Source organism: Equus quagga, chromosome 17 (assembly GCF_021613505.1).
Source record: "Equus quagga isolate Etosha38 chromosome 17, UCLA_HA_Equagga_1.0, whole genome shotgun sequence".
Lineage (NCBI taxonomy): Eukaryota > Metazoa > Chordata > Mammalia > Perissodactyla > Equidae > Equus > Equus quagga.
Genome location: NC_060283.1, coordinates 55764230 through 55781400, shown reverse-complemented (window position 1 = coordinate 55781400; position 17171 = coordinate 55764230).

Genomic DNA, 17171 nt, shown 5'->3' with positions numbered 1-17171 from the left:
CTCCTTCGCTCTGTTCTCAATGCATTATAATCTGGCTTCTGTCCCACCATCCTTTGAATCCCCTCATCAGGGTCACCAGCCAACTTATAATAATCAGATCAACCCATGCTGATGTCTCCATGATATTTGGGAGTTGACTACACCTTTGATCCTTTCTGAGAGGCTCTTGTGATGCTGCAGTGTGACTTTTTCTCACATCTCCTTCTATCTCCAGCATTGTTCTTTTCATTGTGCTCTTTCTTAGCCTCCTTTTTGGGCTATCCCTTCTGAGCCAATCCCTTAACTCAGTGGTTTCCAATTCCCGGCTGACCATTGGAATCACCTGAGCAGTATTTTAAAAATGCTAATACATCAGCCCCACCACCAGAGATCCTAGTTCGATGGGACTGGAATGGAGCCCAGGCAGCACTCTTTTTTAAGCTCCCCAAATGATTCTAATGTATACCTGTGGTTTAAAACCACTGCCTTAACTCATGCTTCCCAAATTTGTCTCTTCAGAGGAATCGCCTGGGGCAGTTACATATAAATATACCCAGATCTCAGCTCCTTAACATTCTAGTTGAATAGGCCAAAACTCAGAAACCAAAAAGTAACCAGAGACTCTTGCTTTCACTCACATCTATTGGGCAACACTTACAGCTATAGCCTCATTGAGCATCCACTGTGTGCTGGATAACACATTTATTTTCCAGTGTGGGGTGACCCTCAAGCTAAGAGCTCTCTTGTATGTGCTCTTTGAGCACTTTCCGTAAATCAATTACTTGTTTGTTTGTGTCTCCTTTACCTGACTGTGAGTTCCTGGGGCAGAGATCCTGTCTTATTTATTTTATACGAATTTTATATGAACCAGCAAACTTTCCAGTGTATATTAACTCCTAAATACATAAATATATATATTTTGTGTAAATTATGAATGAATAAACAATTATATTATTTTCATACGCATTGTCTCTAACATAAAATATGAATGGTGTTCTAAGGCTTTTTGTATTCTTGGCACTTACACAAATTAGGCTAGTGTTCATAACGATGAAGGAAAATTTTCTGCAATCTGTATTTTTCCTATAAAATCCTTCTGTATTATTATGTGATTCATTTTTTTGCTTTTGTTTTTTTCTTCCCCAGTTTCTTCTCTCTCAGCGCTGGTTCCAACTTGGCCAAATGACTTACATGGGTTATGGTATATTTTTGGAATCACCTTTGTGGGAGATATAAACCACATGGAATTTGGAGTAAAATAGATTTGGACTTATGTCTCGTTTCTTCTCATTTGTATAATGGGGATAAGACATACTTGTGATTACTAAAGATATGAGAAGCTCTGGCCAGAAATTTAAAATTTTTTTTCTCATCAGGCTGTCTGCTTTTTTGAGAAAAACTATACAACTTCCATAAATCCAAAGGATAGTCTTTTTTTAGCTAATGTTGTCATTGGCCCCACCCCATTTTACATGTGGCTATATGTTCACGAATCCTTATATTTTTCCCTACAATCTTATAAAGTGTTGGGTCCCTCTTCAAATTCAAATGTAACCAATCCACCTGTTCTTTAATTACATTGGCCCCTTCTAGAGCGTGCTACATCCTTTGTCTGCCTGGGAAACTCTGATTGGTCCCTTAAAACCATCCTGATATCTGGTTAGTCACTTCTTCCTCTGTACTGCCTCTATCTGGACACAGGCCTTTTTATCTTTGCACTTGTCATAATGGACTATAATTTTGGTTTACAAGTTCTGTCTAGTAGATTTCAAGCTCCTCTAGGGCAAAGATCATGTTTTATTAATCTCTCTTATCCCAGGGCTGAGTGCAATGCGGAAATATGGACCCTTGATGTTTGTGGAGCTGAATCACTCCTAGAACCAGAATTTCACTTCTCCTTTACAGTTCTATCTTCCAAAGCTCCACGCCCTCACTATCCTTCAACATTAACTTTGGAGTCAGAAGCTCTAAGTTCAAATCTTTGCTGACCCTCATTTTTTTTTTTTTTAAAGATTTTATTTTTTCCTTTTTCTCCCCAACGCCCTCCGGTACATAGTTGTGTATTCTTCATTGTGGGTTCTTCTAGTTGTGGCATGTGGGACGCTGCCTCAGCGTGGTCTGATGAGCAGTGCCATGTCCGCGCCCAGGATTCGAACCAACGAAACACTGGGCCGCCTGCAGCGGAGCGCGCGAACTTAACCACTCGGCCACGGGGCCAGCCCCAAGCTGACCCTCATTTTTGTGTGTGTGTTTTTTAACTGTGAAATGGAAATGATTAGACCTATTTACAGTGTTGTTTATAAAATTACATGAAATAATGCAAATAAATAGCATAGCACGGTAAGTATCCAAAATGAGTACTCAATAATTGCTGGTAATGTGATAGTCATCAAAATTCTGGTGCAGGTTTTTTTGACCATTCACTACAGGGGGTCTACTAGTAAATTAAAGTACTGAAAGTGCAGGTTTCTGTTAAGTAGTCAGGCATGTTGAGTAAATCTAAACCTTTCTGGTTTGGCATTTCTATTACAAACTCAAATCCCTCTTCTCACCTTTCCTGATTTCTTGGATACTTCCTGAAATGATTAGGAGGTTGAGTAATCCTTTCTGCAGACAACAAAATCTTGTTTCTGGACTAATCCCATCATGCCCTACATTCCTATTTACTTCAGTCACCCCCAGGAACCATAAGTCATCTCATTACTTGAACTCTCATCCCCATGTCAATTTTAACATCCTCTAATCCGGAGCAATCTTCCATTCCTCCCTTCTCCCTCAAATCCTTCCAATGTGCCCTCTGGAATCCCTGATAACTCACCAACTTAATCTCTGGAATTCTCAAATTCTTCTTTAAATGTTTATTTCACTTTCCTGCTCTAACTAAAACCTGGTCGCCCTTGTGGATACTGCATCCCCTGTAGCCTCCAAAAAGGTGATATTTTTTTCCGTTGCATCCCATAAATATGGAGGGCATGATAGATGTTCCCCTTTGCTTCTTGTTGGTCCTTCCAAACCAGTACTAACTTCTTCCTTTAAAAAGAAGATCCCAGCCCCTTTGAAGTTCATGCCTATGGCAACTTCCAATCATAGCCCTCCTCCTTTGTTCCAGTCATGTGCAGACACTGAGGTCATCCCTCCTCATTCAGGGAAAATTCAGCAAGTAGCTGACTGACTCTCCACTACCACTCTCCAATCATCTTTGGTGATTTTGATGTCCATGTAACTCACATTGTGGAGAATGCTTTCAATATCCTGGCTCTCAGTGCCTTGACCTTCTCATGTCCAGTGATCTTGTCCTCACCTCCCTCAGCCACCTGCTCCCAGGTCATATCCTACATCTTGTTGTTGCCACCAACCACAGATCTCAGCAATCTCCATATGAAATATCCCACTTTGTGATCACCTCTTTCTATTGATTTTCAGTAAATCTCCTTTATATGCCATCCAAAGATTCTTCAATTCCATGGGGAGATTTATCCTATCAACTTTTGCTTGTCTTTTATCCTTTTACATCCTCACTTCTCTCCTTACCCAGTATATGATCCATCATCATAACCACTCCTCACACAATAGCTCGATGACATTGCTGTCTCTCTTCCTTCGTTGTATAGTTGCCTGACAAAACTTCACCCCAGTTGAATCAAACTTTTGCCTATTCTGTGCTTGACTCTGAGAAGCTGGGCATGACTTAGCAGAACATATGACTGTACTGACTTGTGCCACTTAAAACGTATGACCATCACCTACAGTCGACCCATGTTGCTCCTAGCAATCCTATTACATGTCCCAATTTACCTCCACACTCTCCAAAATGACTATTTCATCGTTTATCCTTTCTCCTCAGAATCTCTAACATACTCTCTGCTCTTCTTTACTTCAGCTGATGCTCTTACTTCATATTTCATTGCTAAAATAGTAGCTATCAGAAAATAGTATCTACATGTTCCCACCACCCGATGTATACTTCACTTTATCTCTACCACTACTTTGCATTTCTTCCTGTTGCAGTGGATGTACTCACATCAAAAGTCAAACCATCACCTCACGCCTGTTAGAATGGCTATTATCAAAAAGACAAGAGATAACAAGTGTTGGAGAGGGTGTAGAGAAAAGCGAACACTTGAACACTGTTAGTGGGAATAGAAATTGGTATAGCCATTTTAGAAAACAGTATGGAGGGTCCTCAAAATATTAGAAATAAAATTACCATATGATTAAGCAATACCACTTGTGGGGTTATATCCAAAGGAAATAAAATAAGTTATCCCCAAGAGATATCTGCATTCATATGTTCAATGCAGCATTATTTACAATAGCCAAGATATGGAAATGAATGGATAAAGAAAATAGATATATCATTCAGCCATAAAAAGGAAGGAAATCTTAGCATTTGTGACAGCATGGATGAAACTGGAGGACATTATGCTAAGTGAAATAAGCCAGACACAGACAGACAAATAGTCCATGATCTCAGGTACATGTGGAATCTAAAATAGTTGAACTCATAGAAGCACATAGAATGGTGGTTGCCAAGAGTGGGGGAAATGGGAAGATGCTGATCAAAGGGTGCAAAGTTTCAGTTATATTAGATGATTAAGTTCTCGAGATCTAATGTACAGTATGGTGACTATGGATAACAACACTGTAATGTATACTTGAAATTTGCTAAGATGATGGTTCTTCAGGGTTCTCACCACACACACAAAGAAAATGGTAACTATATGTGGTGATAGTTATGTTAACTAGCTTGATTGCAATGATCATTTTACAATATATATGTATATCAAAGCATCAAGTTGTATACCTTAAATATATGCAATTTGTATTTGTCAGTTGTATCCCAATAAAGCTGAAAAAAATAAAATCACCTCCTCCACACAACCTTTACAGGGTCTATCCACTGGCCCCCATTCCTGCGTGTCTTATTCAAGGGCTTTGTTTCCATAAATGTCCCCAATCTCTCTTGAATCACCACATCCCTTATCTACTAGATAATCACTACACAAGGATGCTGTAAGCTCCCATCTTAAAACAAACAAATCCAAACAAACTTTCTTTGATTTCACATTCCCTTTACACATTCCCATCCTCTATTTCTCCTTTCACTTTCTCATTTCCAGTCTCTTTTACACAAAACTGACAAAAACTTTGTCTATATTTTATTTATGTCTCCAATTCCTTCACTCTCCTGAAAGCACTTCAGTCAGTCTTTCAACTCCCAGCTCCACGGAAACTGCTCTGGTCAACCCTGTCTTTCCATTACCCAATCCAATGGACAAACATACTTGCCAACATAGCAGCATTTAATATGGTTGACCACCACTCCCTTCCTGAAACATTTTATATTCTCAGCTTCTAAGATATCTGTTCCCGTTCTGCTACCATCTCAATGTCCTTCTGACTTCTAGATTCTTCTCGTTAATGTATTCTCAACATAGCAGCCAAGTTGACTTGGTTAGAACATAGACGAGATTATTTTACTGCTCTGCTCAACAAACTCCATGCCATTCTATATCACTCAGGAAAAAAAAAGTCCTTCCAGTGGTTTCTAAGGCTCTACCTTGACTTGATTATTGCCAACTAACTGAGACGCCACCCTCCTCTTTGGTCACTCTGCTCCAGCCCCATAGACTCCTTGCTCTCTTTGAATATGCCAGGCATGCTCTCTCCTCATGGCCTTTGTACTTGCTGGTCTCTCTGCCTGAAAATGCATTCCTCTAAATATCAGAGTGGTTGGCTCCCTACTTCATTAAGGTCCCTTTCCAAATGTCACCTTCAGAAGAAAACTTCTTAAAATTGGCTACACCCTCTCCTTCCTTGGCAGTCACTATCTAATCCATCAACCTGCTTTGTTTTTCTTGATAGTGCTAAATATCACCTGGCACATAACATATTATTATATTATTTATTTGTTTGTTTTTTCTCCTCCCCACATGAAATTAAAGCCTTGTGAGACCAGGAACAGTATCTGTTTTTCCTTTGTACTACTATATCACCAGCAGCTAGCAGTATTTATTGCACAATAAATATTCATTGAATGACTAAATAAAACCTTTCTTTTGAGTGTCTACATTCCTGTGATCAGCATCTGCATATGCTTTCCTAGAATCGTTAAACATCTTTATCCACAACTTAAACCAAATCCCTAGCACGGTGAATTGAGACTTTAGGCAAATAGGTTGGCCATAACCCTCTGTCGAGTGTCTTTCCTCTGTCCTAGCACTAAATTTATTAACTCACTCTTAAAACTCTCTCCATTTCCCACAAAATGCAGGGTGGTTGAAGTCCAAAATCAATAAAGATAAGAATGCTTAGGGCAGGAAAGAAGGAAAAAGAGATAGTAGAAGGAGGAAACATTTTAAAGGAACTCATAAACATCTCAGAACTGTATTTGGGAAACAAAGATCATGCAGAAGAAGAATTTTGGAAGAAAACATCTCCACAGAAGTATGTCTTCTCTCTTCCTCCCGTTTTTCTGTGGTAGACTCTAAGATAATTCTCCCTTGGGCTGGACTGTGCTCTGTCATGCAAAACAAAGGACAAATCTTTTGGCCTCAGCTACTAGTTATCTGAGTCCAGATAAAGACAAACAGGATAGGCCCAAGGCGAAACTGTCAAGTGGAAAACTTAGCTTATGTCTGGAAATTCCCCTTTCTCTGCTCCCTCCCGACTTGGAGATATCCCTCCTTCTCCTCCAGTGCCCAGAGCCCTCCTGCTTCCAAAATCTTCTCTCTGTCAAAAAAATAAGAGGAATGTCTTACTATATTTACATTTGTAGCCAGGTTATAATTTCACTTGTACTGCATTTAAATAGTAAAGACGATGCAGATTTTGAATTTTCCTAATAGCTGATCTGATCTTTCAGCAAGGAAAAATACAAGATTTAATTCAGTCCAGGAAGCTCAGGCCAACCCGGTATCTTCAAACAGTATTTTCATGTAAATGCTTAGTGTCTCTACCTAAAATTCCCAGTCTCGTATTTTCCTCCTATTGGCATTTAGATGTGTGTGACCCCATGGCAAAAGGGGAAAAGGGGTGACTGATCCTAGAATGTTCCTCTGCATTTTCACGGGTTCTGGCTTCAAAGTAACTCATTTGTTCTGTTTCTTGGTTTGGTGGCTGTTGAGTTTCATGGGCCCATCTGCCTCTTGCTGGGGGTGACAGGTGGTACCCACTGCTCAGCTCTCTGTCTCAATGTCCTAGCCTGCTGCTCCTCTTTCCTCTAAGATCGGCCCTCTGAAGATTAATCATCCTCTCAGCAGCTCTGTGTGTCTTCAGTCTGGAATGTAGGACCTTCTAGATTCCCTGTGTAGGAAATGCAGAAGCAGAAGAGCAGCCTCAGGCTTTTCTCTCTCTCTGTCTCGTACCGACATTTCAGCTCTCTAGCTCCTGGGCCGTGCTAGGTATGAGAATTCTCCTAGATACTGGGAGCTTTCCCTCCATGCACCCAGGGAAGCATGCCACTGATATGGTCATTCCAGCCTCCCCACCTATCTGGATGTTCCTATGGCCCACTACACTGAAAATGGGAGCCCTGATGTCGGGGGAAACCAAAGACTCTGGCATCTTCTCCTAACTCTCTGCTCTCCTCTCATTCCCACATTCCATGGGCTGGAGTCATTCTCATCCTATCAGATTCTATATACCCTTTTAATAATAAATAATTTTGTCACTGCTTTTGCTATTCTGAAATGAAAATCATAGATAACTCTCCTCATATAACTTCAAAAAATCAATATCATATCCTAATTGTAATAAAAAGAGAAAAAAAGCAAAATTAATTTATCCTTAATGTATTTCAAAATGTAGACAAATGCTTGGTCATATCTACAAGGAAAGACATGCTGAATTGGTCTGACAGTTAAGCCTACATGCAGAATCACCTGAATGTGCCTGTTACAAAGTCTGTACTGGGACCCAAACTCCCTGAGTGCTTTGTTGATGATCTTCTGAAAGAGTGACCAAAGCAAGGAAACTTGCAAGTGAAACAAAGTATGATTCTCCCACAATTTACACTGTAGGACACTTAGAGTACTTATAGTACATAAGTAGTACTTACAGTACACTTATGGAAAATTTAGTATATAGTAAATTGGGCAAACAATACTTCCTGTCAGATGGAGTTAGGTCCCAGGCACAAAGGACTTTAGATAAGTTTTTTCTCTGTCCATGGCTTAGAATACTATTTTATTTCAGTGAACCGGGCCACCCATTCCATCTGTCTGGAATCCCTGGACTCTATTCATTAAAAACAAGATGTGGCCTCCTAGCATCGTGTGACAACAATAACTAAAGAGCCCCACAATTTTCCAAAATGCCCTCTAAGGGGTGATTTTCCACCTTTTGTAAGAATTACTTCTCTGCATCATTTCCTCCTTCTTTACTTAAGGAGCAAGCCTCACGGTGCGGCGGCCACTGCCGAGGAGAGGTCTGCTCCTCTCTTACTATAAAGAGAACCGCCCTTGATCTGCATTTTCGGCTATGGCTTTTGATCTGGGAGCCCACCAGATACCTGCACCTCATTACTCTTGTTATATTACCCAGCTATTAGCACCTTAAACTGTTTTATTCTGATTTATTAATTTGATGTTTTCCAAATTATGAAATCAATACACGACTCTGGTAACCAGTTAAACAGCACGAAGATGACTGCAAAAGTCATTTTCTCTTCTCTCATTTAACTTCCTCTCCTACACACAAACACACACCAACTCACATACATACCCCATACACACACATTCACACATATACACATGCGCACACACAGGGCTTTGATTTTTTTTTAATCAAAACAGCACCATATTCTATACACTACCCTGAATGTACTTTTTTTCAATTAATAATATATTATGGCTGTCCCCAAATCTGTAGAAATTAACTCTTCTAATAATTAACATATAAATTATATGTAAACACAAAATAGTATACCATCCCATGCACTCCTGTATAAAATTATCTATAAATAGGATTATATCAGACTCCTTTCCGAGGAAGTCTTTTCCTTTCTCCTTCACTCCCCCCCCCAACTCCTGTTCTCTGCTGCGTGCTATTCCATGCTCCCCAAAACTGCACCCCTACCTGTGTCTTTTCTGCCTCTATGCTGCCCGTTATTCACAGAGGGAACTCCTGGTATCAATTTTACGAATTATTTTGCTTTTTAACTTGCCCCCCTAAATCTTTTTCCTCATGATTTTAATCTCTCGTATTGTTAGTTCTGTGCTTTATGATATTTCTCCCCCTTGATCTTCAAGGTCACAAATTCAGAGCTCAGCACTCTTCACGTCATCCACTGATCCCCATTTTTTAGTTTGACAGTCTTGTTTTTGAAGTAGAAAGCCTTTGTTGTACTGTGTTGTCTCCTTAAATACTGCTGTGTGTTTTATAGTTCTTCAAGTTGCCATTTGTTCTTTCTATGGTCTTCATCACATCAGGACACCTATCCTGAACTTCTCTTATTCTCCATATCCCCGGAAGCTGGGGCTCATAGGTGTTTTGCTATTTTCATGCGTTGGCTCATTGGAGCTCAGCAGACTTCGGAGTAATTTAAGTTGTTGCAGTCCCCATATGTTGTCTAAAGCACAATTGTTGCTGCCCCTAAAGCCCCCAAAAGGTTACTGGCCCCCCGCTGAGATACCAGGAGGAAGACTCTCATCTCCCCGGCCTCCCCAAGCCCTCCTGGCCCCATGAGGAATGTGAACTTGTCACTTGTTGAGCTGGTCCACAATTCCATGAGCGCCCAGGAGACCACACTCCCTCCAGCAGGTTGATACCAACGTTCATCTTAGGAGTTCTCAGAACCCGGCAGCCCAGCACCTCCCCAGAATCCAATACCCTCTCCCATACCAATCTCCAGGCCCCAGGCCGCCCTGGGGAGTGAAAGTACAGCGTGAGTTCTGCTCGTGAGAACGCTGACAGACTGTGGCTTCACTTGAACTGAAGGCCAGCTCTGCTGGGAGGCTGCAGCATTAGCTTTGCCCAGAGGGGGAAAGTGGGAATGGTGAGAAAGTATGTCACTTTCCAAGAATCCCCCAAGGTGGTCGTTTCTGACTGTTTCTACAGTCAGGAGTCCTTTGAGAGGAAGAAATAGGTCTAATTTATCTTCTTAACCCTCTTAGAGCTCATTTTCCTTCATTTTTGGAATAGAGATATTACTACTTATCGTGTAAAATAGAGAGAATGCCACCTCTTATAAAAGTTAAATGAGGGGTCAGGGGGTGGATGAAATGAGTGAAAGAGGTCCAAAGGTACAAATCTCCAGTTATGAAGTAAAGAAGTCCTGGGGATGTAACGTAAGCTTGGTGATTATAGTTAATAATACTGTATTGCATATTTGAAAGTTTCATAGAGAGCAGATCTTAAAAGTTCTCACCACAAGAAGAAAAAATCTTGTAACCAGGTATGGTGATGGATGTTAACTAGACTTATTGTGGTGATCATTTTACAAGATACACAATATCAAATCGTTATGTTGTACACCTGAAACTAACGTAATGTTACATGTCAATTATACCTCAATTTAAAAAAGGTCAAATAAGATAGTATGTGCTACGTCCTAAGCATGGTGCTTGGCCCATGATGCTCAATGAGTAATTATTTATGCCCTCACTACCTTCAGTGCCTAGTACAATTCCTATTACATAGTTAACATCCTAAAATAGTCATAGACTGAGGGATTGTTAATATTAAAACCCAAAGGAAAACTTGAACAAAAGTGAGCTGCAAAGTAGTATGATAGTAAAAAATAATTTTGTCCTTTTATCCACTTTATGCATGCATTCAATATTTTTCATTGTCCATAATGCCATAATAAGAGCATTTTAGACTATTATATAAATGTCATCAAATACTACAGGTATTCATCCTGGAGTCAAAACTTCAAAATATGGTTTAATAATCATGTTTTGGAACCATCTCAATATTACCACAAAAACAAAAGTGCATGACCATAGCTGTGAAATGAATAAAACCACCATGTAAAATTCCACACATACTTCAGTATTCCACAAGATCCCTTCAGAATAAAGAAAGTAAACCAGGAGAGTATTTTGGAAACAGGAATATGTAATATGTTTCAAAATTTCCATCACAAATCAGCATGTCCATATCCTAATGAATCCAATTTATCAGAGAAATACAGTCGTTACTCCTCATAGCAACCAGTTATTGCCTGTGGGAAGGCAAACTGATGATGCAAAATGTGGCTTATTTTCCCTAGAATGGAAGGTGAAAAATGGCTCTCAAAATTTCTTTAGGGGGCTGGCCCTGTGGCATAGTGATGGAGTTCGCATGCTCCACTTTGGCGGCCCAGGATATGCAGGTTCAGATCCCAGGTGCAGACCTACACACTGCTCATCAAGCCATGCTGTGGTGGCGTCCCACATACAAAACAGAGGAAGATTGGCAACAGATGTTAGCTCAAGGCCAATCTTCTTCACCAAAAAAATAAACAAATAAATAAATAAATTGGGGGGGGCGTGTCTGTGCAGTATTGCTCAATATCTCCTGACATTGTTTTATCTTAAATTTCTCTTTACTAATAAAGGTTCTAAGCAATTAACCCATTTACTGTTCTGATTGCCCAGGGCTCCTCTGAAGAGGCACAGCAAGGAGAGCACAGGGCTGGTTCGAGGCAGGATTGCAGTATAGCTAACTCCCACCAGGATGATGCCCAGTTTCCTGTCCCAACCCAATTGCCTCTTTAATTTCCCCACCCTTCCAAGTCAGGTCCTTCATTCAGCAATTATTTGAGTGTGTACCTGTTACATGCCAGGTACTAATCTAGCCTGGAAGGATTAGATTAAAAGACACAGCTCTTGTCCTTTCAGGTCTTCAAGTGTTTTTAGAACAAGGCCAAAAACAAAAAGATTATGGCACAATAGGAACGCTGCTATGAATAAATAGAAAAGTTCAGTGAGAATGTAACAGAAGGAGCATTTAAGGGCCCAGTGTATATTAGGCACTTGATAAATATTGAACAAAAGCATACATGAATGAATAAATGAATTAAAGATCTTCAATGTCAGAGAAGGTTTCATAAAAACAAATAAATAACACTGGAAATGAAATCTTAGAAAAGCAAGAGTTTTATGGGGATGCAAGAGGAAAGGGTCCTCAGAAGAGGGAAAGGCAGGTGCAAATTCAGAGGGTAGAGAAAATGACAAGTTCAGAGAACTACACATAATTTAGATGTCTGGAAGTTAAAGATCCAACCTGCTGGGAGGGTCAGGGCCTAAGAACTGAGGTTGGACAGTTGGCAGGAGACATCATTGCGATCCTTGAGGGCCAAATGAAGGATTGTAGATTTTTGTCCTGTAGTTTAAGGGATAGCCTCTGAAGAATGTTGAACAGGGAAGTGAAATGCCACATTTACCTCTGAGGGAGATTACTTTTGGTTGCTCTGTGGAGGAGAGCTTTCAAAAGGAAGAGAAAAGAAGGAGAGAGACCATAAAATGCCCCTGCAACGCTCTCAGGGGTTGGCCATCAGAGTCTGCACCTGGGTCATGGAGGTGAGGGTGGAAAGCAGGGGAAATGCTTAGAATATTCATGAGGAAGGATTGGCTCCTCTGATGAAATATGGAGGGTGAAAATCAGGGAGAGAGCAAAACCTAGATTCACCTCAAATGCCAGCTCCTCTTACTTAAGCAATACATGAATCAGGACTAACAAAATGCTTCATAGGGAGAGTAGGCTACAGAACTAAGAATGGACTGGAGTGGGGGCCAAGGGGCTGAGAGAAGAGAAAGCTGCTAACAGGGTGCTTTCCCTAAATATAGAGCCTTCCTTAGGCACCCACTGCAGCTCTGTGAGTGAGTTCGGGCCTGCTGGGGCTGGAAGGCTAACTCTCCCAGGCTGTAGACAGGAAGCTGAGTGGAACTGCAGCACCGCAGAGCTCCAGCCCTCCCTCTTTCCACCTTCCCAAGTCTCCGTGGCCACACTGTAGGGGAAGCTTCCTCTAAAACCCTCTTAGCCCAGACTCATCTGCAGTTTTCCCTCAGAGTCCAGGGAATATATACTCAACGCACTCTCCATGTTGGCTTTACTGACTTGGTTCATGAAAACTACTTGGATTAGAAAATGCATGATTGAGAAACCCGAGACCTTCAGGAAAAATTAAAGCCAGGACACAAGGTCGTAAGTGAAGTTATGAAAGCCGTTATCAATTTTTTCACTGTAATTAAAATAAAACAGTATGGGAGGACGTTTAAGTTCCGTATCACGTCTAACAATTGTTGAGGACTTTCCCTGAGCCTCGTATTGCAATTATCGTCTCACTTAATCCTCACCATGGCCCAGGCTCCTTATTACTCCAGGTTAGTAATAATAAGAAGCACTGTACAATTAATTCTCATTTACATTTTATTCCTCATTATAAACTTTTAAAAATTTATTTTTTCTTCCCTACAGCTTCAACCAGACATTCTTTGATTAACTTTCCTGGCTACTTATAATATGAATGCTAAAATTTACTCTCTATACTATTTCTTCAAGGAAATGTTTAATACCTTTCTGATTTTATGATTTATAGTTATTTATTCTCACCTCCTACATTTACCACAGTCCCAGAGACACACTGTAATGTTGATACTAGTGATGAGAAAAGCTTAGCTGAGTTGCTAATTTTTTTTAAACTCCTTCTTAATACACAGGAAGGCATAAAATGTTGGTTCTAGTCAAGATAAAGTCACTCCAAGCAGACGCCATGGGTCCCCTTGATGTAGCATTTGTAACTGAAGTTGGAAGCTCTCTAATGCAGAATCCAGCATTTAGTATGCTTCCTAAGTTTATCCTAAATGGTTCTTTTCCTGTTCTGTGGCTCACTTTACCTCTATTTTCTATGCTGATGTTTAGTTCTCTTTCTAATTATTGCGAAGGGAAACAATTAGAAATCCAGGCTTATGTTAGAACCTAAATATGCTCAAACAAGGAAAAGTTAAACTGAAGGAAATTAGTATAAAGTAGAATTTCATGCCAATAAAATGAGATGTTGTGAGAGATTACTGTATTTCTCTGTCACTTGAAAAAAGTCCAGGTATACGAGATTCCTTTTGTTTTGTCTGACCGACATCTATTTCCCCTTCTTCTAGTAACAGGAACAACAGCTCTTCACTGCCCCCACCACGAGATTCGAGTGGGAGCGACTCCAGCCCTCAGCCACGGGAGTGGATAAATGTCCTTTAAAGTAAACTTCGGCCAAGTTGTAAGCTAGGGGCAATAGTGGAGCACAGTTAATGTATTAAAATGAAATTTCCAGACTTAAGTGGTGCCTCGGGGCACTCCATCCCTCCGCCTGGGTCATTCTTCAGGAATGGGTCCATGACACAAAAGGAGCTAATGGTAGCCATTCCAGGAACATTGGCCAAAGTGACAAGGATAGAGGCACTTTTATACTTCTGATGTTACTAAGCTAAATTCAGAATATTTGCCATCATTTGAATATTGCCTGCCTAGGAATTAAGAAAACACAGAGGAAGGAAAGTTGAGAGCTGAAATGAATCAGGTTCCTGACAACATTATTACATCATCTGGATCCAGGCATGCCTCAAGGCAAATACCCCTCCAATTTATATTTACAAGAACCAATCAATTCGTTTTGTGTCTAAGTCCTTTTGAATTTCTCTCATTTACAACCAAGAGTCCTAACTTGCCAAATAAGCCAATAATTCTGTGCATTACAGCTCAGGCTATGTATTCCCTACCCTAGGTTCCTGTACATAATGGATTGGGTATGGAACTGGGGGATGGGAAGTACGCATCTTCTTCTAGCTGTGGTTTACAAGCTCGTATGACTGCATGGTTCCAAAATAAGTGAAAGAAATTAGGTAAACTATTTGCGAATATCTCTGAACATGAAAAAGTAGTTCTTTATTGGCATTAAAAAGAACTTTGGAATCTACGTAGTCAGCATAATGCATTATGGTTGCTAGACCACTCAAGTCTGGCAATTTCATTTTAATAGTTCAATTTTGCCCCGCTATTGGTCCTAGGCTACAACTTGGCCAAATTTCACTTTAAAGGGCATTTTATGGCAAAGATCCAAACCCTTTCACAGCAAAAGCTGAATGCTAATGGAATTGTGATTTAAAACTGTGAAACACGATCTATTTTTCAGTGGAGGAAACAAAACGCGTAACCACAAATATTTCCAGTTTCTTAACTCAACCTTGAAGGACATTTTTGCATTTTTATTCATGATTTAATGATGGGAGATACTGTGAGACAATATCGGATAGTGTCAGAGCATCAAATTAGGAGACCTGGGTTCAAGGTGGCAATGCCACCTACTAGCTGGGTGACCCAGAGCAAGTTAATTAACATTTTGTAGCACCAGCATTAAGTTGCAGCATGGATATTAAGTGAGAAGATACTTGCAAAATGTTTTTTTCTGAGCCTGGCACATAGACAGCGTTCAATAAATGACTGTTGTCGCTGTTATTATTACTGGTAAAAATGCTAGGAAAAGTAATATTCCTACTAGCAGAGTATTAACCTTTCACTTTGGTTTTAGTGATGGGGAACTTTTGCGTGCATTATGGTTTTTTTCCTTCCTTCCTTCCATTCTTCCTTCTTTCCTTTCTATTGTTTTTCCTTTCTTTTTCTTTCTTCCTTTCTTGTCAGTTGAAATATCAGAAGAAACTGCTCTAGGAGAAACCTTAGGTCTGATAGAAAAAGGTGGCCTTTAGTTTACAAAGAACAAACACAGGATAACTTTTAAATGCCAAAGAATTTTCAGAAATATAGTTGTGTAATATGACTCACAGAACTAAGAATCTACAGTAAATTTCCCAAATCACAGTCATTGATTTGTAGGTTGCAAAACCTTAAAAGTTTCATAAGAAAATAAAAATTTGTTTTTAAAATACGCCTTAAATTTCGGAAAAAAAGTAAAGAAGTTGCTTAGCAGTGTAAAAAAGGACAATAATATTTCCTGATTAGAAAACAAAGATTTTTAGTTAGATAATAAAGAAATTCAATCTCTAAGATTATCTCTAACTTTCATTGCATACATACTGGATATTATAACTTAAAAAAATATTTCATAATATTATTCAACAAAAATGATGCTGGAAAAACCTCAAGATTCTCATAAAACCAACACAGGTTTGCAACAGGCAAGAGATGAGAATTGTTCTGGTTATGTAAAGAGAGGAACGTAAAAGGGCAAAGTTAGAAGAAGGGAGACAATTTAGGAAGATTAGATCACACCATTCATGAGGTTCATTTGTTCTGTTCTTACAATTGTTTAAAAAGAAAAACACTTGTTATCTCCAACCCAGAACAAATCTCTCCTCTAGGTTATGAACATTCATTCCACATATAAAAATAATGACTGCCTACTTTTTGCTGCACTACTTGTGAAAATTTAAACACTTCATCATTCACTAGAGGGGCACACGCATATATTGGGACAACAATGGAAAAGCACTTTCTACAAGCAATGAGCCAGGGAGTGAATTTGCTATAGCCTTGTGGCTGTTGAATTATTTAAAGAAGTAGAGGTAAGTTCCTTGAAATAAAATCCAATCATATGTGTAATGAAGAGGAAAGATTGATGGGCTGTAAGGAGAGAGAATGTTGGAGCAGAAATTATACTGAGAATCAGGCATCGGGAGTCTAGTCCTGGTTCTGTATAACTAACTCTCAATGACTTGATCAAATCCCACTTTTCTGGGATGATGTGTTTCTACAAAATTAAGCGGTGAAAATAAATTATCTCAATTTTTAACCCAAAATTTTTGGGAGTGAGCACATGCATCTATCTCTGTTCCTTCCCCAAAATGAACTATATAAAATAGGCATAAGCTTGGGGCCAGCCCCATGGCTGTGTGGTTAATTTCACTTGCTCTGCTTCCCTGGCCCGGGGTTCACCAGTTCGGATCCTGGGTGCAGACCCACACACCGCTCATCAGGCCGTGCTGTGGTGGCGTCCCACATAGAGGAACCAGAGTGACTTACAACTGGGATATGCAACTATGCACTGGGGCTTTGGGGAGAAAAAAAGAAAAGGAAGATGATTGGCAACAGATCTGAGCTCAGGGCCAATGTTCCTCAAGCATGAAAAAAAAAAACAACAGGCATAAGCCCACAAATAAAAGACAGGAGAAGAAACAGCAGAAAACAATAGAAGTTAAAGTTTTGGAAAGTAAAAGGATAAATGGCAACTGACATAGCAAAATACAAGGGCAGGGGGGCAG